Source organism: Calypte anna, chromosome 13 (assembly GCF_003957555.1).
Source record: "Calypte anna isolate BGI_N300 chromosome 13, bCalAnn1_v1.p, whole genome shotgun sequence".
Classification (NCBI taxonomy): Eukaryota; Metazoa; Chordata; class Aves; order Apodiformes; family Trochilidae; genus Calypte; species Calypte anna.
Window position 1 is genome coordinate 5533806 of NC_044259.1, and position 23300 is coordinate 5557105.

The 23300-nt window shown below is 41.1% G+C and overlaps 1 protein-coding gene across 3 annotated transcripts in view; it reads right to left on the reverse strand.

The window, feature by feature from the left end:
- KCNIP1 (potassium voltage-gated channel interacting protein 1) overlaps window positions 1–21199 on the reverse strand; it is a 203634-nt gene extending 182435 nt beyond the window's left edge. For 2 of the 3 annotated variants that reach the window (XM_030459315.1, XM_030459314.1), the window contains exon 1: window positions 20757–20881. The gene's annotated coding sequence lies outside the window, so the exon portion shown is untranslated. Of the gene's footprint in view, window positions 1–20756; window positions 20882–21081 lie in introns of those variants that run through there. The other variant, XM_030459316.1, reaches the window with a different exon arrangement.
- Window positions 21200–23300: the final 2101 nt, after the last annotated feature.

The window sequence follows — 23300 nt, forward strand, 5'->3', positions numbered from 1 at the left end:
TGCTGCCAGCAATTTCTGACAAGTGCACATGACCGCAAGTCTCAAGGGGCTCCTTATGACTGTGTATCTTCATTTCATAAACAACCTAAAATATTTATTAGAAATTTTCCAAAATGTGAATGCCCAGAACATGATGTCAAACCACCAAACCAGCAGTTTTGTGAGGCTCCCAGCTGAAAGATACAGCAAAGGGCAACCCACATCTTCCACACAAAGTCCCTTACTCGGGGCACTAACTCTGAACTCCATCAAGTGGATGGATGGATGCCCCATCATGTAACAAACACTTGTAAAATATGAACACATATTAACTCCCAGCTCATTTTCTGCACTTAAAAAAGCACATCTGCTCTAATGTGCTAAGCTTTCTCTGCTTTTTGTCTCTCTCTTTCTCACTCTGGGAGAATACAAGACTGAATACTAAACATCAAAAAATATCTGAAGATAGTTGTACCCAGGCTGCCAAGATAGGCTAACAAGTACTGATCTTAAGCCTGACTTCTGAGAAAGCTGATACAAGTTTTGAAGCACATCCCTATGTGGCCTCCACTGATTTTAGCAGAGTCTTAAAAGAAGGCTCCAGGGGAGACTTGCAGCCAGCTCCTTGCATTAATCAGTTTAGCACCTGACATGGGTGTAATCCCAGGCTTCTATTATTTACTACTGACCTATGTCAAGTTCAGTTTTTTCTAACATTTCTACCTGATTCATAAGGACTCTAACAAGAACATTAAATATGAGCCATTAGATTTATTTTTACTCGACTAGGTTGTCTTTATTAATGATTCTATTTAGAGTAATACTGGGAAATCTCTGGACATGGATTGCTTTGCAGCACAAGAAAGATTATGGGAAAAGATTGTGTGTGAGAAGTACTCTGTGAAGCACAGTGTTTGGGTAGAGACAGCTTGAGCAGCACCTGCTGGGCACCCTTCTCCTTTCACCGCTCAGTCATGTGTGATGGATCCAGGAGCTCTGTGGTCCCCAAAATGACAGCATTGCCACCCTGCTGCCAGCTCAGCAGCTCCTTCTTCTCTTGCCTACACACTGTGTTGCCCAGGGAGGGGGTTTCCCCTCACACAGCAGCTATAATTCAGGAGAAGAGAGACCAGGGAGCATTTGCTTGCTGTAGACACCCCCTGTCTTCCCCTTCCTTGCTCCCACACACTTTTCCAGCAGGCAGCTGCTCAAAGGAACAACTCTCATCCTGAACCAGGAGCTGCATTCCCCACACCTTGATTTGCTTCCTGAGTTTGCATCCAAAGAAGAAATGGGTTTTCATGGCTGCTCTGGAAATAAACCAAGGTGCTTTCATAAATGGAAAAAAGGAAGCTTCAGATAGCAGCTCTCCATCTCTGATCCCTAGCTCAGACACTGGCAAAGACCCATAACAGTCCATGAAGAAACCCTGAGACTGTTTGCATCTATGAGACTGCAAAAGTGGAGATAATGTATTTCCCAACAGAATACTTTCAAAATTCTGATGAAAATTTTATGACATTTTAAATCAAGAATGAAAATGCCCTCTGGACCAGATGGTGCTTTTATCTGAATTCAGCTTCAGTGAAGAAGCTCCACTGAGGTTCTTGATGATGTTTAAGTGGGATGCAGAATACAAATATTCTTATCTCTTTTTGGAAACCCACTTATTGTTACGAATTTTGCCCAGTAAAAATCTACAAAAAATTTCTTACTGTACTATGAACATTAACATCTTTTGCTAGGCTCTAAACATCTCATTTCTATTCTCTTCCCAAGTTACATAGGAACTTCAAGCCAAAGTCACAAGAGATTTCTTGGTTTTCTGCAGTAGCCCTTTTTCTAGCAGTAGCATAGTGATACTGCTTGTGTTGGGAGATGAGGGCTTTGGTTTGTGGTACCACTTTGTCCTGTTTTAAATGCCTTTCCATCTCAAGACAGAGCCACAAACTCAAACTCAAATTGCTTACCTTAAATCACACCACACACAATCCAACAAGCATGATCCTGTTAAACATGCACTAACAATCTGTCACCCTCCTGTGGATAAATTGCAGGATCTCACTTTTGTTCTTTTTTCAGGGCCCTTTTTTCCACCATTTTTCTCCCTTTCCATTTCACTTTCCATTTACCCACTTTCTGGTTTCCCCTCATCTAAGTCTCTCCCCCTGACTTCACCTGCCATGTTCTTCCTCCTTCCCATTTCCCTCACCTCTCCTCTTTACATCTCAATATGGACTTTTCTTTCTAGCAAGGTTTACAGCTCATTTTTATTTCTTTGCCCAGGAAACCTCCTATCCCTCAAAATTCATTCTTTCTAGGGCAAGAGAACATTTCTGCCCTTAATATATTATCTTCCTCAAATTGATCAGTATCTTCTACTTTATTTCCATTTCACCTACAACCTCTGACTCCATTCTTCTCTCTGAATCCTGACAGGAGGTACCTGCTGGTGAGCAAGCCAAGAATGTTTGAAAGCCCTGGAGGAACTCAGCAGGAATCTCTGCACCAGAGGAGCACAGCAGGGTCCTTTCTCACCGTGAGGCACTGGAAGCTGCCAGCAAACTCTTACAGGTTTCTGCTTACCAGAGCCACAGCTGGTGATCAACTGGCTGAGACACAGTGTTTTCACTGGAGATGAAGATTCTAAGACTCTGAGTGATCTCTGAGTTGAGGATCTTCTTGGTTCTCTCTTTTACCTTTCCAAGAACTGGGATCAGAGTTATCTGTGAATTAAGCACTCATTCAATTGCAGGAACCTCCTGCTGGACTAACTCAAGTAACCAAAGACAGTAATAAAATTATCCTTTTCATTGCTCACATTAAATTTTATAGATAAAATTAATTACAGAATAAAAGACATCAATTACAGATTTTAAGAAAGCACGAAAATAACTTGAATATTACATTAGCTTGAAAAGGGCCAAGCAGTAATAACTGACCCGGCAGGAATATAAATGTGGGCACTGGTAGGGGTAGTAAAGCAACAGAGTCTTTTTGATCATAGCAAGTGAGATGCCAGACAGTCTGTGCTGCTGCTCCTGTCCTCCCAGGTTTGGAAGAGTCTGCAAGAGGATGTGGTCCCTGCAGGGCCTGAAGCAGTGCTGGTTGTCCTTCTGTAACTCTGCTCCTCATCCTTGCCCTTCTTAAACATGGGAAGTGGCCTTTCCTCACCCACCCACTGCCTTCCCCACTTGTTTCTTCATAGCCAGATGCCTCAATCACTGCCCAACATTGTCTGCAAATCCCATTGGATTCATCCATCCTCACCACAGGGTGCCAGCCTATGCTTCCATGGCTGCCTCTCTCTCTCCCATCTTCAGGGGTACACAGGGGGTTTGGAGAAGACAAAATGGGCATTGGGAGCTCTGGCCTTTCCACTATCATCTCCAGCCATTGGTACAGAGATTTCTGAACAGGGGTTGCAGAAAGCTCCACCAGAGCAGCCCCCTCCAGCCCTCTGAATGGCACCAGGGACCTCCACAACCTCATCACTGGTTTCATACTGGAGCTCCAGAGAGTGTGAGATGCACTTTCTTCTTCATAATAAAATGTTTCTTTCTGTAGTACAACTATTGCAGCCCCATAATGGAACTAATCAGTATTACACCCAATTAACTTATTCAATAATTCAGCCTCTTGCCATTTATTAATCTAACAGTAGATTTATACATTAATATAATTAAAAGTTACTTGGTGTGAAACCTATTTGTATTATCAAGTTTGCCCACAGTTAGAGCATCCTGTATGCTCCCTAAGGAAGTCAGGTAAGCTGAGCTCTCAGTTACAGTTTTTACAGGCCTGATGAACCCAAAACATGGGGAACACAATTGCCTCAAAGTACCAGGAGTTTATTGGATACTGGAGATCAGCTTCTAAAACCACTCAACACACTGTTCCTGTTCCTTTCTTGCTCTGCTGCCTGAGTCAAGAGTTTCTTAAATGGTAATTAAAATGCTGATCTTCAGTTGCACAGGTCAAACACCCTCTCTCTCTGTGTTTTAACAGCTTATCATCTAAAGCAAAAAGATGTTGGCACTCTGAAATTGTTTACAAGACATTGCTGCTTTTAGATTGCTCCAAGGATAAAAGCACTGAACCCAAAGCCCACATAAAATCCAACAGTCATTAAAAAAGTACACTTCAAAAGCTTCAGAAAGCACTGAGGAGATGGAGTGTGCAAGATACAGGTGCTTCTCTAAAGCATACACCTTGGTGGTGAAACCATGAGTAGGAGGCAGGAGCTTGAAAAATTATCAATACTTCTTTATAAAAGCCATTACTTCATTGCAAATCAAAACATTAATATGAGAATGTGCTTTTCCCTAAGCTCAAGGCATGTGAATTCACTACAAAGAGCTGTTTCATGTTTTAGGCAGGAGGTAGAAAGGTAGTTGAACACATTCTCATTTATCTGGTTTTCCTTTCCTCTAAAACACTTCAGATGTGCACAGAGATGTCACTTGGCTCCCACGCCAAAGCAGGTTCTGTGTGCCTCTGGGATATTTATATTATTATTCCAAAGTAGCATTATCAAATCATACTTTTAAAATTACTTTTTCCATTTCTTACAAAGACTTTCAGTCTCCCCAGAAATAAAAAAATTCCATAGAAACACACACCCATGAGATACACGTGACAGCTTCTGAGTTAGTGTCTAAGGTTCCTGGCTGCTGGAGAACAGAACAGAATTCCTCTCTGCAGAACAGAATTGCTGGTTCAGCCAGAACTGGGGCTTTTCTCCTTCCTATCAGTTGTGCTTCTAACAAATCTGATGTCTGCTGCTCCACCTCTTCAGGAGCCAGGGAAAGGGGCTTGTCCAAAGCAAAGGAAAGTGCCAGAGTCAAGTATTGGCTTTGGACAGGGCAAGAAGTATTTGTGTTTTCCATGGGTGAGCAATGAAAGGCCAAACAAGCAGCTGTCTGCACCAATTCACACTGCCTGCTCAATACCAGACTTCAAATACTATTTGCAGTTACAGTCTGAACATGCAATGGATTTCACAATGCAATGAAATCACTGCAAAAATATCTTGTCATCAGCTGACCTCTTGTCTGCTCACACATAGGTGGTGTTACTGATGACACAGCACACACCAAGGTATGACATCATCTGATGGTTTTCTGACTGACGAGCACTTTGTCCATAGCCCCCAAGGGTGGATGCATCCAATGAAATCATCTCCTGCACAGACACAAGGAAGCCTCCAAGGAGCTGACACCTGTATGCAGCTGAGAGCTGAGGATGTGCAGAAACTGACTTGAGGGGCTCGTGCATTGAGAGACAAACAAAAAGCAAAAGATTAAACAAGCTCAGGTTGCCATTCCCTGACAGGCACCCTGACAGACAGTGCTGTTTTAATCATGTCACTGAAGGATGCATAATACTGCAGGCCCACAAGAGAGGGAAACAGCATTGCACAAACAATATTAGTTCTGTTCTACTTCAGAGTGCTTGATATAGCTTTAAAAAAAGCAATTGATCACAGTGTTTTGCGTAACTTTTCCTTTTTTTTCCCAAAAGATGAAAAAACTCTCCCATTCTGTATGACTGAAGGAAGATCTGCACACCCCAGTACCCATCTTTGTCACATGGGCTGAAGGTCAGACCACAGGAGCAGACACAGGAGGCAGGCACTTATCCCTCTGTGGACTGGCTGCTCTGAACACAATGTAGAAGCAGGTTAAATGTGTTCTAAGAGCTCTGATTTACATATGGAATGGATGCTGATCCAGGCACAGTGGGTATGTTTTTAGAGAGATATTCCCATATGTTATCTTAATCCTAACAAGGAGGCTCTCTCCTGACTCCTCTCCACAGCCTTTGGTCAGAGCCTGGCTCTGGAAAGGGATTCACTCCACCTAAGTTGGGCTCCTGCTCCCTGCAGATGCTCTCATCCTCCTCTCTATACAGAGTCCCCTGGAGAGATGAGCCTGAAATCAGCCTTTGTGAATACCCCCCTGTATCTAAGCAGCACAGTCATACTGAGCTCTGAATTCACTGCCAGCAGGGATTATTTTCATTATATCATGTTGGCAGGGACCATGGCTTTATTGCTTTCCTCAGCCAGTGGAAACCCTCAGCCGTATCTTATCTCATAGTTCTTTGAACTGGCAGGACCCCAGACACAGGCAGTTCCAGGGCTTATCTGATCACAGTGTGTGGCACATCATTAGGCTATTTTCTTGTTGACCAAAATATTTCTGGTCTTGACTACCTGTTTTTGACAATGAAAACTGTCTTCCTAGAAAGGATGATGCTCAGATAAGCCTCCAGTTTTGAGCTTGCTTGCTTTCACATTGCATGAAAAGGTGAAAGAATAATTTCTTAGCTTAAAGACCTCCACAGATCAGAAACAGAGAAGCTGATGTCTCATTCATTTCATTCACTTCATATTCATGTGTTTGTTGCAATCTGCACTTCAATTTGACCAGCAGGCTGATTTCCATCACCTCCACTCCCTTTGTTGTCTTGCTCCCCCTCCTCCTCCAGATTCACCAGGCAGCACTGGAAACCAATAGTTACCTCAGTATTAAATCTGGGTTAATGAGGACAGCAGAAGATGCAGAGTCTTACCAGTAAGTATTATGAAGGGTTAGGTCAGAAAGATTGAGCTGATTTCCCAAACAGACCTGGATGCTTTAAGCTGCTCCTTTCAGAGAAGTGCCAAAGACTGTCATTTGGCAGCGAAAGGCATAAAATGTAATTCTGTTCAGAAAGTTAATAAGAGTTCCTGGGCAATAACTCATTTGTATGGCCTCAAACAAGTCACAGAGATTAACATATCTTTCTCTATACAGTGGAAACATTAAAAATCCTACAGGCTTCCTACACTGACAGCAGATAAAAATTCAAAGAGGTTCCATGCTACAGGCAGTAGAAACCATATTTACACACAGATATTTTAGTCCTGTATTGCTCTTAGGAAAGGCAGTAAGATTTATTATGCAGCAGACCCAAATGCAGTAGAGCTTCAAAGAAGGAACAGTAGCAGTCTCTTCCTCCTAGCTCAGCAGCCATAGCAAAGAAAAAAACATTAAACCCTGTGAGAGGCTCCACAACCTGCCTTTAAAGACCAGCACTGGGCATTGCTGCCTGGGGCTTGGGGATTCAAGAGTTTAAATGATCCTCTACAGGTGCCAGAGGACATAACAGAGCTGCTGTCACCAGGGGACTGGGTGGTGGCATTTGTGCAGGAGAATTGCTGGGGGGAGATGCCTCATCACTCATCTGAGGTTTCCTCACACTGACAGAAACACATTTGCTACCTAAAAAGACACTGATAGAACAATCCAAGTATGTTCTGGATTATTAATAAAAGAGAAAACATCCCTTAAATCAAGAAATTTGTGACTGTGAAGCAGTGCCATGCCTGTACAGATGATGTGAATCATTAATATTGAATAAACACCTGAAAGGCTGTTTAAATTACCTCTATTCTGAAATAATCAAATACAAACCTCTACAAAATTGCTTTCTGCAGGTTCCAGCTTCCAGCAACTTTTGACAAGTGAAGCTGACAGGGAGCTTTATACCAGCCTCAAGATCTGTAGCTCTGCAAAACACCAGTAATTCCTTCCCCATCCCCTTGCTGACTGAAATCCTGATGTGATGCAGTGAACAGCCCCCTCTGACAAGCATGGCTGGAAGTTTTCCTGTTACCTTAGGCACAATTATCAAAACAAATTATGCCAGCATTCATCTTTCTCTCTTGCTTAAAGTATGATTTGTCTGAGAAATGAAAGGGCAAAGTGACACCCCCAGATACCAGAGCTGATTATTCAAATCCCCTCATGGACCCTTAGTTACAAGAAGTGCATGGACAAGCATAAGGAAAAGTATGTTGGATTAGAAAAGAAGGAATACATTTGGATTTGGTCTTTTAAATTCACCTATCATTGTCACTACATGAATAAATAACAGATGCAAAAATTGTGTTTGGGGATTTCTTGCACAATATCACACCTCACTCTAAGGAAATGCACAGATCTCTCCTGAAATCTCACTTTCTTTACCCATACTCTATGTCTGTTACTAAGAGGGACTGTTCAGTGGCATGGCACATCTCATGGCACAACTTACCTCAGTTATTACTGCATATATTTAACTGACTTGTTTCTTTCCTTAATTTCACATCAAACGTTGCCCAGCTCTCTCTTATTCAGAAGGTAGTTTTTAAGATGAAAGATTTCTGAGATCAAGAATTCCTTACAAGTGAAATTGTCACACTGCCTGTTTACCAAGTATAAAAGAAATTCAGCAAAAATTACTGTTGGAACGGGAAGAACATTATGTAAACGGAAAGGCTGGCATCCTATTTCTGAGAAAACAGGAAAATCTAGGAACAAGGCTGAGAAGAAAACAGGCAGTGAATGTCAAGCTAACAGGATACAAAGCATGGCTGTACACAAAACTGTGCAACATACAACTATACTTGTCTTATCAGACTGGTCAAATAACCCCACAATTACTGGCAAATTAAAGATTTCTAGTATCACAGTCTGCTACCCTACAAGATATTTTCTGTCTTTTCTCCTCTTGCAGTTCCCACAGCAACACGAAACAGCAAAATGTTATACATTTTGTCCAAATTTTCATGCATGAACACATCCCCATAGCCCCACCATATTCAAGGTTTTCCAAAAGCAAATAAGAAGTGGATTTTGTTTGAGAGATCAAGTCACATCACATAAAGAATGGTAAGACAGATAAATCTTGAAGTCTCATGTTCAGCATATGAAAAGTTGAAGAAAAGGGAGGAAAAAAAAATTTCATGGCATGAATCCTCGCTGCATGCAAAGGAACAAACTAAATCTTGGCTTACCTAAAAACTATCAGCCTGCTTCCCTCATGGGAAACAAGATGATGGTGAAAAACCAGGTAGTTGATTCTCTGTCAGCAGCAGGAATGGGTTCCACAGTGGCACTGGGTCCTGGGCAGCAAGAACTCCTTCTGCAATGTGCATTCAGAGAGTTTTTAATCAAAAGTTATCCCTTCCCCCAGGCCAGCTTGCTGCCAGGGAGTGTGTGTGGGGGGAACTCTTCATGAAAGAAAAAAGAAGCTCATTAGAACCTTCTTTCAAGAAGTGAAGCTGAAGTCCATTCACAAGAGACACTTCTCTGAAACAGTGACCATCAGAGGCAAGTTAATTATTCCTTAACAAAGGCTTGATATGAAATCTCATCTCCAGATGGTCACTGACCACTTAACACAACTCCTAGCACACTGCCCATCAAACACACAGCTTTGACCTCAATTACTATGGGTCTCTTACAAGTTGCTTCTAAGAAACTATTCCAAAGTTCTGGTGGACCTGTGACCACAGGATTGTAATAATGAAAGTTCAGTTTTATATAATCCCCTGGATGGTCAAAGTGACCCTTACAAAGTCAGGGAAACCATTTCAGAATGTACCCAGATGTTCATGTCTGCATCTCCTGTGTCACCACCAGCATTTCTGCTGTTTGCTCATGGCAATTGCATGTGCAGAGAACTAGAGGGAAAAAAACTTCATACAACTTGTGATGCAAATATACACATTAACTTTTTTCTCAAAAAAATCTGATCTTCTACCGCCATGTCTCTTGCCTTAACTGTAAGCTTTTTAATGAATGAATGCCACAACACATAACACATGCTATTAAAATCAGCCATCTCTTAGAAAAAGGTTTTCTCCACTTTGTTTACAAAAAGAGAACACAGTAACTATTTTTAGAGAGTGCTCATACAAAGTTACAGATTGTACCAAAGGTGCTCAAAGAGACTGAGGAACACTTCAACCACATAACACTTGCACTACCACTATGTCAACAATTTACTGGTGTTTTCTCACCTGCCAATTTGCATCATCTTGAGCATCCAAAAAACAGTCTAGGTGGCAAAATCTGAGCTTCAGCTCAGAGCATCTCTGTCCTGCAGGGTAAGGGCTGAACCAGCCAGCAGACCTCATTGCCATGGAGGTGACAACACAGCAGCCAAGTGCTGGCTCTGCACAAAATTTCAGGAACAATTTATTTTTACAAGTTAATGAAAAAGCACAAGGTACCATTCACAACTGAAACTAATCTGTTAAATTCCACATTTTCAGCTAAGCTCCTTTTTGATGTTTAGTTGAAATCTCAAACCAACACCTAGTGGCTTGAGTTACTGACAGAAAAATTAGTGTTTTGGGGACACCAAGAACTGCTGGTTTGGCACAGGACACAAGGTTTAGCTGTACTTTCTAAAGGAAACTGGTATTGCTTTGTAGCTTTTAGAGATGTTTTGACATTCTTGGCTTCTGGTAGCTGTTATCATTCTCTCCATCACCATCACCAAGATTGTGAGCATGAGCTGCTTCACAAGGTACACCAGAGCAGGGACCCTCTGGTAGACATAGGGACCACATGGGGAGAAGAAAACTGTTTGTCCTCTCAGGTTTGTCCCAATATATACAACCTGCTGGGCTGGAAATTGCTGCATTGTCCAAGTGTGAAGCAAAGACAGGGAAGGAGAGATGAGGATATCACAGAGGTTAAAAAGCAAAAGAGGAATCAAGAAACAGCAATCCAAGATGTACAACACAACTGTGAAAATCATATTTGAGAAAATATGCTTGACTTATCACGTTAGTTTTGAACCAAGCTGCATTCACCCTCTAAAAATCACTTGTCATTATACTGATGCTATTTTCCATCCCAAAAGGCAGATTATTCAAGCCTGGTACATGCCAAAAAGCATGATTACAAAAGGAACATAATCTCTTTTTTACAGCTAACACCATTAAATCAGAAGTGAGTACAGCTATCATAGTTTAAGTGTGACTTCGACCTGAGCCCAAGAGTCTCTTGCATTTTACTGTCTTACACTGGGTGAGAATCAAAGCATCACAGTTCTGATGTCTTCAGGTCCAGTTGTGCTGACACAGGAAAAGCAGTAGAAACAGCTGAGGCTTGGGAAGGCATACAATCCATGAACACCCTAAAAGCTCCACTGGTATCCTTGGTAGTACCAGCAGCCCTTTACAGACACAGAAAAGGTGGTTAAAAAGTTTGTCAACTTCAAAATGTGACCATGACCTCATCCAGCTGCCATTAGCCATTTCTGTGCTGAAGAACTCTGACCACCAAACAGGTTTCCATTTCCTGTGAAGTGAAGGAAATGCAATCAAAGACTTAGGGAAACAAAGGTAACTGTTTAGACCAAGGTATTGTCATCATGAATCTTTAAAAAGAAAAGGTGGCATCTCAAGTCTGGCATTTTCAACACCACAGAGTAGAACTGAACACACAGCAACAAATACCAAAAAATTTGCAATTTTTGCTGAAAAAAACAGGACTTCAGGTCTCCTCTTTGCATTTACTGACCAGAGCAGACACTTTGACGAGTCCCTGGTACACTGTGGCAAGACTAGTGGGATCCAATACCTTTAAGGCAAGCCAAATATTAAACATTTATTTATTATTATCTACTCTGTAGATCTCTGGCCTTTGAAAAGTGACTCAGCTGCCACTGACTGCAGCAGTGGTCTCAGTCCCTTTTACTGCTGCACTAGCAGCTATGTTTATTCAACAGCCCTCCTGGCCCTGGGCTTTCTCCCATAGAAGCCCTGACCATTCAACATGCAGAATGGCTCAAATTTTTTTGCTGCAGAACAGACAAAACCTTCATTTCACTCCCTACACCTTCCCCTCAAGCTTCTTTCCCACCCCTTTTCCTGGCAGCAAGTTACTATCACCACCTCACACCTACCCCATCCTCGGTAGTGCAAGGAGCACTGAAGACACATTTGGCTGGCACGGGGTTTTATTAATGCCCTGGGCAGCAAAACTGCATAGAGATTGCTGACAGCTTTCCCCCATCAGCCCAGAGAGGTTGTGCAGCCTCCCAGAGCCCCATATGTCCCCTCTGTGGGGCTGCCTGGCCCTACCCCAGCCAAGTGCCAGCTCCCAGTGTTCATCCAGCTGTAACCAGGCTGGGCTGCCACCCCTCTGCTACTCACACATTTCCTTTTTTTTTTTTTTTTTCTTTTTTTGGTTTTTTGTGTTGTTTTTTTGTTTGGTTTTTTTATTGTTTTTTGTTGTTTTTTGTTTTGTTCAGGAACACACAGTGGGGTAGATCTTTCTGAGATGAATGATAAAGAGGAAAACTTTCGAGGCAACATGCAAAACTTCCTGTGATTACACTCAGGTGAACTGGAAAACAGCATGCCTCAACAACAGCAGAGATGGGAGAACATTACAGCTTGCACATCATCAGTGAGAGATCAGTCCTCCTGGCCTGCAGGGGCTGAAAAGCACATTTGGGGAGAAAAATGCAAAAAGAGAAAAACTAAGAGATCTTATGAATTCCTCTTAAGTTGCTGGGAAATTCCAAACAAAGTGTAATTCTGAGAGGTGCAGACTGCTTCTGTACATTCTAGTGAAATATCCACACTTTTCTCCTTGACACCACTGTTTCTGTATTTCCTTGGGTTTTAACCAAGACATCAGAACAAAAGGATTTTGAGCATCATCACTGCAAAGCAAGCAGCACAAACCCAGCACAGCATCCCTCCCTATTTCCAGCTTCCCCCCATGCCCTCAGAAGTGCCACTCCTGGGACAGCTGCCTGAGGCCCAGCTGCTGTGGGTGCTGTGGGTGTTCTCCCAGCTCTTTCCCTGCATTCAGGTCTCCCAGGAGCCCTCAGAGACTCAGAGGTGACACAGCACAGAGCAGGGCCCCTTGGAACACATCACCACAGCTGTCTGGACAGGAAAAGGTAGATGCCCCCGGATTACTGCCTCAAGGTGCTGTATTTTAGCTATCATGCATAACATGTACAGCACATGAGAAAGCTGCAGCAGTTGCAGACTTAACCTTTGAAAAAGGGAAAAAATGCCTCAAAACAAAACAGTTTTCAAGCTGTGATTTCTGATTAGCCATTTCTCTTGGATGTTGTACACTGGTGTAACACCACTGCTTTCAAACCTGCTCTCTTCAAGAATATGACCATATGATCCAAGAATTACAACATCCCACCATCTACTAAATTTCTCTATTTCTACCTAAAAATATATGAAAATAACAGTATTTTCCAGTTGGTAAAGCACTGAGAAGATACTGGCATGTGCCAGGATGCACGACAAGAACTCAGAAACAAAAATCTCCACTTCTGTTTCCCAGCACCAGACAAACACCTGCACATCAAGCTCCCCTTCCTGGGCTACTGCCCTGTGCTGAATCACCACTGCTGCTCCTCATCATTTCTTCCCCCCCTTTCCAGACATATTTACCACTAAAGTTTGTACCTAGAAGCCTGGGAATTTATTTCTGAACTTGACAAGAGGCCACAGCTTACACTGCTTCCCAGAATGTTCTCTGACCCTACCCCAGGGGCTTATCTGTGCATGGGGGCTGAGGGACCACACAGCACCAGTCCAAACTAGATGATCTGAGGAGGGTGGCACAGCCTCAGCAATGAGACCATCCAGCCAGCCAGCCACCCACCCATCCCCACCTGCCAGCAGGTTCCTGCCATCAGTACTTTCCCCCTTACCTTTGGCCAGTAATAATTTTTTAATCTAACTTCTACATCTTACACTACAAACCTCTTCTTTCACATCCCCATTGCATTTTATCATGTATCAAGGTACTGATTTCCCTGGTCTGTTTGTCAGTGTGCCCATTCAGTGAGCATGCGCAGCTGCTGGGTTTCACATCTCAGCCCCAGCAACAACTCTACATAAGCATCAGGTCCTCCATTTTAGGAGACTTCGAAGCAAGTTACATCATTCTCATTGCTGCAGAAATGTTATATAGAGCAGGAAGGACAGGATTGAACCAGATCTCAAAAAATAATTTAAAAAAAGAAAAAAGAAGACAGTTATCTTTTATTCCTGTTCTGTGTCCTTGCTGAGATAATTGAGTTATTTAAAACAGCTCACCACTAAATTCTGCATTAATCTCCTAATCTTGCTGTTCTCCAAAGGATTAAAAAATTCATTATATGGCTATTGAAACCAATTGTGTAAATGCAGAATTCAAAAGGCCTGAATAATTGCACATCTGAGAGCAGAACTAGTTATGCAAGATGAAATAATGAGGTCAACAAAGTATTGTGCTTCAAGGAATCCATTAGAGGGGTCAGGAAGGAATTACACTGTGTACAGCTTTGCAAACCTGCCTACTCGTTTTCCTGAGACAGAAGGTACCCTCTTCTGTAGAAAAGATGAGAGTTTGCTGTTCCTACAGATTATTCTTTTGATGCAACTAATCACTAAATCACACTGAGTTTAGAAGGCAGCCCATAGGAAGGACAAGAGTTCTCCAGCTGGAAGCTTCTTTGTTAAGGAAAATCTGAAATACAGGAATGCATTTTGCCCTATGTCGATTTTTTTTTCACATTTTCTTTCAATAAGTTGCTGAAAGTCATCTTACTAAGTCTTGCTAGATATAAACTAAGGTTTTCTTTAAACATGTATAAAGTACATGCTATGGAGCTTTCCTGCTCCCTGTCATGTTGTGTTGGTGGCTGTGCTCACACTGATTCTCTTCTGTTCTGTGCTCTGGAATGGTAAAATAATGAGGATGAACCATGAGCCTTGGCCACACAGAGCTGCCCCAGGGCAAGGGCTCAGTGCTGGGGAAGCTCTGAGGAGTTTCCAAGCTCAAGGAGTTGGACTGCTGCATCCAAGGTCAGCAGGCTTATTTTTAGGCAAACATATATATGTATGTATGTATGCATAATACACACACTTCCATGTAAATTGCCTTTCTTTGTCCTCAGCTGTAACTATGACACGATAGAATTTTTGGCTAAGAATGCTTTGATCAAGACATAATATTCTGTGAATACTTTTAAGGCTTCACACAGACCTGATGCCTTGTCAAAACTGTCTGTCTTAAACACCTATATAAGAAATTATTTTAACACAGAGAACAAATGACAGCAACCCCAAACCACGTGTTTATCTGCAGACTAAGTAGCCCTGACACTCTGCCTTGCATGGGGGGTATGGTTCAATTCTGCTTCTTGGAAGTGTTACTTGAAGGTTTTCAGGAATCATCACAGGAGCCATGGAGCAGCCCTATCCTGCTGTGCTGGAACAGATTTTAAGATGATAAAGGCTTTCCATGTGAGACTATTAAACCACCCTTGGTTTCAAAAGGAAAACTGTCCAACAACAGGGTATCTTTTATAGAAAAAAAAAGTCTCTTTCCTCCACTGAGACAAAAGCAAGCACATAAACAAGAGAAAAAAGGCAGGAAAGACAAAAAGCACCAAAAAAAAGGTCAAAACTCAGAGGCTCATCTTTGGACAGACACAGATCTTCTTTGTGAAGATTCTACTAGCTTTGAAAAATCCATCTGATGAGAGAAAAGGAGAGAGAGAAGCAGCAGCATTTCCTAACCTGCTTTATTAAAAAGAAACTGTTTTACACAAGGTAAAGCTCTCCAAGCTCGTACTGCAGCTGCTCCCCTTGGACAAACCTTCCATATCAAAATTTGCTAAACTAGAGCCCTTCCTCAGCGCAACATTCATGCAAAGGTACAAAAACCTTTGTATAGCTCTGGAGTGCAGGAATGAGTTTTAACTTCAGCCCTGAATGCAAACCTGCATCCTCACTGCCCTGGGACTCATCCAGCAGACAGGGCCAGCACTGCACACCAGACAAAATCAAACCCTGCATCCCTCAAGTATGCAAAAGATCAGCCTCATCCCACCCCCTGTTATTTACATCTGCCAGGTAACAGGTACTGCTGCATCTCCAAAGAGCTTTGCTGCAGGAGTATCCCCACCCTTACTGTGCAGCTCAGCATCTCCAGCCCCAGAGCATCCCTTCACCTACCCAAGGCAAAACCCTTCTGCTGAGGGAGGTCTTTCCCCAACTGCTCTTTGTCCAGTCATCTCCACTAATTTAATCTAATTATCCATTCTGCTTCAGATCTGAGTAAATACAAATGGAAATACAAAATAAAATACAGCATCATGATGAACACTGAGTATGGATGTATCAGTCAGGGTATTAAACAACAGTGATATTAAGGTAAAGAAAGAGCTTTAAATGCCCAGATGATTTTTTGTTTTTTTTTTAATAAGATATCATATTTCAACAGTTTCAAACTATCTTTTTGAAACATCATTAGTAGATAATTTAATTTTTTGCTTGCCAATTTGGAACTTCAAAGAGAATAAAACAGCAGTAGGGAAATAAAGATTTTTATACAAGTAAGATTTTTGCCTTCGTGGATGTATAATTTGAACGGCCAGACTTACAGACCACTTATGGTACAAAACAGTTATCAGTAATAATCGTGTCCCTCAAGATATCTACTAATTTATTTTATTGCCCTTTTATTTTTGTCCTCTTTCATTTTCTGAAATATGATCAAGTTCAGTGACTTAGTGACTTCTGCAAGGAATCAGGCAACAAAGCTTTTGCTGTAATGATACACAGCAAATGAATCACAATACCTTAGTTCCCTTTATTGTTGCCTCATTTGAGGCAAAATTTACACAGATAAAGAACAGAAGTATTAATGTCCCTACACTTTTTGAAAAATAAAGTAAAAATAAAATAGTCATAAGTTACTGTGAAAAGAGTGTTTTTAAACAAAGCTTTCCCCATCCTCAAAGAAGAAATAGCACTGAAGAACCAAGTGCCTTTTTTTCCTCCCAGTGATGCCAGGTGTGATGCTTCAGTGTACACTGAAGTTGGGAGCCAGGGTTCTGTTGACTGATATATTTCAAAAGAGAAAACTAAGCTGGGGAAATGGTGGAAATGTTTTCCTACAGTTTAACAGAGATGGTTGGGGTAGGGAGAAAATCTGTTAATTGTGAATAGCTTTGATACATTTTAAAAGAGTGGAGAAATGCTGGATCAAGAGACAATTTCATAATTTCAATGTCTCCACCTAGGCATTTGTGGGGTTTTTTTGTTTGTTTGTTTGTTGTTTGCTTTCTTAGTGTCTCTTGTTCTCATGATGGCGAGAATCCGTGGTTGGTTGTTTTATTTGTTTTGTTTGGGTTTTGTTTTGGTTTGGGTTTTTTGTTGTTGTTTTTTGGGGGTTTTGTTGTTGTTTGGTTTCTTTTTTACTTGTTTGGTTTGGGGTTTTATTGGCTGTTGGTTTGGGTTTTTTTACCCTGTTGAAGGACATGTTCCTGCCTGGTAGCTTTGATTTCACTTGGGAACCTTTTTGGTTCAGAGCATGTTCCACACCTTGTTTACTTCAATATTCACTTGAGATTCTAAGCTCAAGGGCCAACTTTTGTCATTCCCTCCAGAAGACTTTGAGAAAGCCTCAAGTGATAGTTTCTAAGCATTTCTAATGGATCCAGTATCCCAGGGATTTTCAGAAGTGAGCAGAGACCCAGCCCCCTTACCCATGCCCAAGGAAATCCCTCAAGAGGGGCTGAACAGGCTTTACACCAACTCAAAGGCTGTGTGAGGACTGAGAGCCTGGATCCAGTGCAGAACCAAATGTTACACAGCAAACTCAAAATATGAAATGAGACAAACTAGTATGTACCTGTTCTGCCTTTGAGATAATCGTCTTCCATTTCAACCACTCCATTTTCATATTTCAAATTTCCAGTCCACATCCTCAAAAGTAATTTGCACATGAAAAGTGGGCAAACAGATGCTGTTCCATGTGATCAGAGCCCAAAAATGCTGTTTGTGCATAAAAATTACAGTGTCTGGTCCCTAGAAAATTGACACACTAAGGGGAAAATGATTCATCTGGTAGGCAAGAGACATCAAGAATAAATATTTAATCATTCGACTAACTTGAAATACCAGGGAATCTTACAGAGTTTACAACATTAAAAACAATCCTCACCTCAATTAGGACCACTGTACTTGGATGCTAATATGCAATTCCTACATTGAGACCATTTGAAAATTGACTCAGTAGCTGAGGCCCGATCCTGATCTAACTGATGGCTCTCATCAATCCTCTGACAAAGGATTTAGTTTAAATTTTTACCCAAGGAATGGTAATTTTGATTCATAGTTGTGTCAGTTTTGCTGGATGATATGCCTTAGAGAGGTCATCTACCTCTTTCACTTCATTGTCTATTTCATTTTTAAGATAACAGTGTAGATGCCCACCAGTCTAAATTTCAGGGTATTCTCTTCCTGATGGAAAACACTGAACACATTTAGACACAATTATTTCCCATAAGATCTGTGCATTTACAGCTTTCATTTACAGAACATGACAAAATGTGCTTCCAAAGCAACCACCCCAACTGTAATTTAGCAGAAACATTTTGTTTTAAACTCGAGAACAAGAGGATTTACTTCTTCTCCTAAGAGACATAATGCTCATTTAGATATATGCATAGGCATTTAAATACTGTATGAGCACTAGAATAACAAGAATGAATAACAATTTGTAGTTTGCTTTCACTTTTCCTGTGGCTTTGTCTTTCAGGCCTCTGGGGTCTGATTGCAGTCCCAAGGTCAGAGTGAGAGCAGCAGAAACTGCACAGTGCTGACCCTACAAATGCTGCCCCATTTCTCTTCCCCAAGCTCATCACTGTGTCCAGGTCCTGCAGCTTAACACAGAACCAAAATCCAAGGCTCAAAACCAAGTCCTGGGAGACTTGCTCACAAAATTATCAGATTTATAATGAAGTTTTTATAATACTCAAGTTCCTGATAAGAAAAAGTATGATGTTAGATATCAAGAATATAAAGAGGAGCAGGAAGAATCTGGAAGAGCCAGACCTGCTGCCCAAGATGCTTCAGTGATGGCAAAAAGCAGCTGAACATTTCCTCAGGTGGTGCAGCAGAACCAGTCCCAGGCCCATGCAGCAACAACTCCAGGTCCAGCAGTGATCACTCTCTTTCAAAAATCATACAGGACTGAAAGACCAGTAGGCTCAGCCCTTCTTTATTGATAATTATTAAACATATTCTGGGCGAAGTGAAATAATTTGCTGTAGCATCTTTAAGAAAATATCCACGTCCCATTCAAATACATCTCAGTAGCTTTGGTCTTATTTCCAGCTTTCTCAAAATGCAGCTCTTTCCCCCCAGTCTTTACTCTGAAGGGCAGCAGCTCAGGGCCCTCTGTACCTTTGTTTCCAGCCATTCTTGAGGCCCAACAGCTCCCAGTGTGAGCAAGTTTACAGGGAAGGATAAGAAATAAGGAACCCTGTCTGTTCCTACACTCCACTGCCATAAGAAGTGGTTGGAAATTGGGGAGAGCACCCCAAAACCAGAAGAGAATGGATGTGAATGATGTGTTGCCCAAAATTAATTCGCATGATTAAACTCAATTCCCATTGACCCCATTCCATTCCTTTCCTCTGTGGGGATCCTGCCCCAGATCCTGGCTCCTGACTACACATGGAACCAGATGATAACTGCCCATATTCTTATTCTTCATGGAATTTTTTCCTTCTGCCTTTTCCTCACATATTATAAACTCAACTGAGTACCTTCATCTACAGATTGTATTCAACTCCCAGAAGGTGGATAAGCATTCAAAATAGGTCAGATGTCAGCAGCAGTTTAAATAACCTGCTCACTTAGGTGACCAGCAGACTTCCAGATACATAAGATTCTATTTTGAGAATCTAATTATATGAAACTGGTTTCAAATGCAATACTAAACCTGATATTAAGAAACCAAAATGAGGATTCAAACACAAAAGTAACTTTTTGTATCCAGTCTGGCAGAGAGGATTATATTCAAGTGCTTATATTAAAAAAGGTAGAGCTTCTATATCTAGTAAGCAGATAAATGTATAAAAGTTGTTATATGAACTCACTGGTTTCTTGGTCAGAAACTTCAGTGAAAATACTTAATACATGAGGTAGTTTTTGAAACTTAATTGATTACAAGAGTGTAGAAAAAATGGAGGCTTAAGGACAACACGTAGTCACCAATATGGTTAAAGTGAAGTCATCTATTAACAATTCACATTTGCTTTATATAGAGCCCTTGTTTATATAATGATATCTTGCAGGTGGCTATATCTTGGCCACAAATCCTGTTCTCACAGAACTTCTGCTGGCTACATCATAATCATGTTGTTACTCTTTTCTGCTGCCAGCTTCCTTATCTTTTGCCCATAGCTCATCTTTCAGTAACCTTGAAACTAGGCCTCAAGGCCCTTAGCTTACTCTAGCTAAAACTAGTCAAGATTGCTCACATGTCTGTTTTCTTCCAGACAGTTTCCCAACATATCCCCCTTTTTGTTTTTGAGCAATCCTGACTTACTTCATTATGCGAGATAACATGCTAATGATACATTGCCATAAATAACATACCAATTATACAAAAGCAATAATAACATACTAATAATTAAAACCAATAATAACAAATATAATTGATAAACCTTGTCTAATTAAATCTCTAAGCTATCCCCATATCCTTAAATAATTTAACCATTCATTTAACCCAGTATATGCAACAGTTAATTTTTTCATGTTATCTTAATCAATCGGTTTTGGTTGTGAATTGACTCAGAATGATCAGATAAATTTATGCAAATGCACTCCATCCAACTCTTCACAAACATAACCTAAAAGCTAACAATAAAAAGTCAGTGGCAACACAATATTGTAAAACTGCATGTCTGACACTATCGACATCTTTTAGCATCTGTGTTAAAATACCAGAAGTTAAGTTCATCTGCTTAACAGTGCAACAGAATAGCACAATCAACAATCAACATATAGACGACGGATCCCATAATCAACATATAAACGATCACATGAATTACAACATTAAAAAAGCCTGTTATCAATACAACACAATACGAAAAGCACATTTCACACTGCAGTGGAAGGACTTAAATACCTTTTTAGTATGAGGAAGGTCAGGTGTCCACTGGCACGTAGAGCTAAGGGGGTATAGGAGGCTTATCTGACAAAAATTCGTCGGGGGGCCTCTTATGATCCGAGTTATTATTTATATTTTGACTGGGGGGAAAATTCAGCCACTACTTATAGACAACGTGTGAATTTTACAAAAATAACAAGGCGTTATGATTTAAGAAAGTTACAAGGGTTTATTTTAAACAGGGAAAACCAGTTTCCAGGCTAGCAGAAAGCCTTTGCATAAATTAGTCACCTTGGAAAGAGAGTCATTAAGGTAAAAGGAAAAATCAAAGAGATTTTGTCACCGTCCGCCGGCCCTGGCCTCACGCTATAGTCGTTTGTGAAGGATCCATCACTTCTGCCGCCTTTCCATTCCTCCGCTGTGTCTGCCTCGTAGCTGGAAACCGAAGTGCCAAGAGAAGGAGGCATTTAGAAGAAGCTGCTGCTTTTTCCTTTTTTCTTAGGGTTTTTTATACCCCGAAAAGAAGGAGAGGTCCCTTTATTGCATAAGTCCCTGACACATACATATTTCCAGACTTCCCAGAGATGAGTCATCCTTATCTTTTTGTCTTTTGCTACTTTCATTGTTTTTGGTCTCCACCATGCACCAGGAGGCGACCTGATAAGCAATCTTATCTTTTAAGTGTCTGTCAGGCATACATTGAGGTAAACATATCCTAATTGCAAGCAGGAAGAGAGAAGAGAAAAAAAAAAGTGATTCAAGAGACATATTTTGTATTTTCAATTCCACGTGTGTACATCAGGGCCCCAAAAGCATCCTCAGACCCCTCCCAGGTCATGGCACAGTGGAGTCCTGGTTTCCTCCATAGTTGCCAAATTGAGGCCCAAAAAGGCCTAATAAAATTGTTTAGAGACAGAATTCCAAGCCTTTAAAAAGCAAAGGCACACTCCTACCCCTCCTTTTTTTTCTTTTTTTTTTTTTTTTTTTCCTCTGCTGCGGTGTCTGCAGCAAGGCTCATTTTCTGAGCAGCAGCAGTGTGTGTGTGTGTGGGCGAGAAGTGGCTGCGGAGGCAGGAGTGTGGGTGCTCTCTGTACAAGGAGCAGCTCTCTCCGCAGCAACTCGGCCTCCGAAAAGGCATACTCATTCTCATAACTCTCGGGCTTTTTTTTGGTTTTTGGTTTGGTTTTTTTTTTGGGGTGGTTTTTTTTGGTTTGTTTTTGGTTTTGGTTTTAGTTTTTTGGGGGGTTTTTGTTTTTTTGGGTTTTTTTTTCTTTTTTTTGTCTTACTCCTCACCAATATATGAGAAAAATTAACAACAACCACTCAAAGATTCAAAAATGAAATGACATTGCTACTAAAATCTGGTGAAGTTAGCCTAAAATAAAATGAAATGTACAATCTCCTAAACCAAAACTGCAAGTATAATTACCAAGTTTTTCATTTTTTTTAATTTTTTATCTCTGTAAGAAACACCAATGCACCATGCACCACAATATACATCAATATTGAGGACCACATTGCAATGATGGTCCTTATGCAGCTTTATCTGCTTCTAGCATTCACTCAGAAGCTTCTAACAATTGAGCTGCTGTAGCACTTTTTGGGAGTAGCCCTAATGCATGTTTAGTTTTTCCATTAGCCTTGTCATATGCTAACATATAAAAAAAAAATTCTGTTTTCATCTCTTCTGACAAATCCAGATGTGATGTTATCGCTGAGTATAAGCAATCCACAAATTTTGAATATGGCTCTGCTCCCCCCTGTTTAATATTTGTAAAAGAGGGGATTGCTTGTGCAGGATCATGCACAGTTTGCAAAGCTCTATACACCAATTCTTGTGAAAGTTGCAAAACTTCAGTTTGAAACCATGCCTGCAAATCTGCACGTACAAAAGGACAAGCACCCAGTAACATTTGTGCTTGCACTCCATATAATGCATTGATGTTCTGTCAATCACAGAACAGCTGGAATCACAGCTGCATTTTCACATAGCATTTACCATTTATGATGAAATTGCAATTGTTGAGAAGGAGTTAACAGAGTATTAATGAGCATTTTTGTGTCATATGGTGTCAACAATTGAACAGTAAAAAGATGTTGCAAAAGAGATTGAACAAACGACTAAAACCGATTTTAAACTGTACTGCGTAATGGCAGCTTTGGCTTCTTTTATCATTTTCCAATCTAATGCAACCCATTGACCTTCTTCTCCTGGTCCCACAATCACTGGAAAAGCCATCAGACCCATATTGGGGACCATTTCTCCTTCAGTAGCATTTTGAATAATTCCCTTCCATCTAGTACCAGATACACACTCCCACCCATCCCACTATCCCCCCCACCACCCTCCCCTCCCCATGTTAGATCTGTAAGAGGTGGAGCAGTGGGTGTTAAAGGGTTAAGGGAAGTAGGAGCAGGAATAGGGAACGGATCAGGGGGTAAAAACGGATTAGTGCCCCTGGGTTATTTGCAATGTTCCCTGGAGCAAAAACTAGTTTTTTCAGGGGTATACTCATCCTTGGTCTCCAGTTCTTTCAGTTTCTTCAGCAGTTCCCTTAGTTG